Below are 389 nucleotides of genomic sequence, written 5' to 3' on the forward strand. Positions count from 1 at the left end.
TCGTTGATGTGACGGTCATCATATTAAAAAAATAATTTTTTTAAGTTTATTTTAATCATATTAAAAAAAACAAAAACAAAAAAAAAAAAAAAACAACCTCTCCACAAGAGTGCCGGCGACAAAGAAAGCATGGAGGTGGAATTTTCTTCTCTTTTTTTTGTTATTTAATTTAAAATTATTAAAATACATTATAAAATAATAATTTTTTTAATATGATGACCACCACGTATGACCAGAGAAACATGTCAAATTGCATGATTTTAGACAGTTGATGGCCCAATTACACTGTACATGTAATAGCTCATTTAAAACTTTTTCCCATAGTAAAAGGTGTTAAAAAACCAATGGTCATTTACTCATTTCCAAGTAAATGTCCTTCAAGAATTGAA

Source organism: Ipomoea triloba, chromosome 16 (genome assembly GCF_003576645.1).
Source record: "Ipomoea triloba cultivar NCNSP0323 chromosome 16, ASM357664v1".
Classification (NCBI taxonomy): Eukaryota; Viridiplantae; Streptophyta; class Magnoliopsida; order Solanales; family Convolvulaceae; genus Ipomoea; species Ipomoea triloba.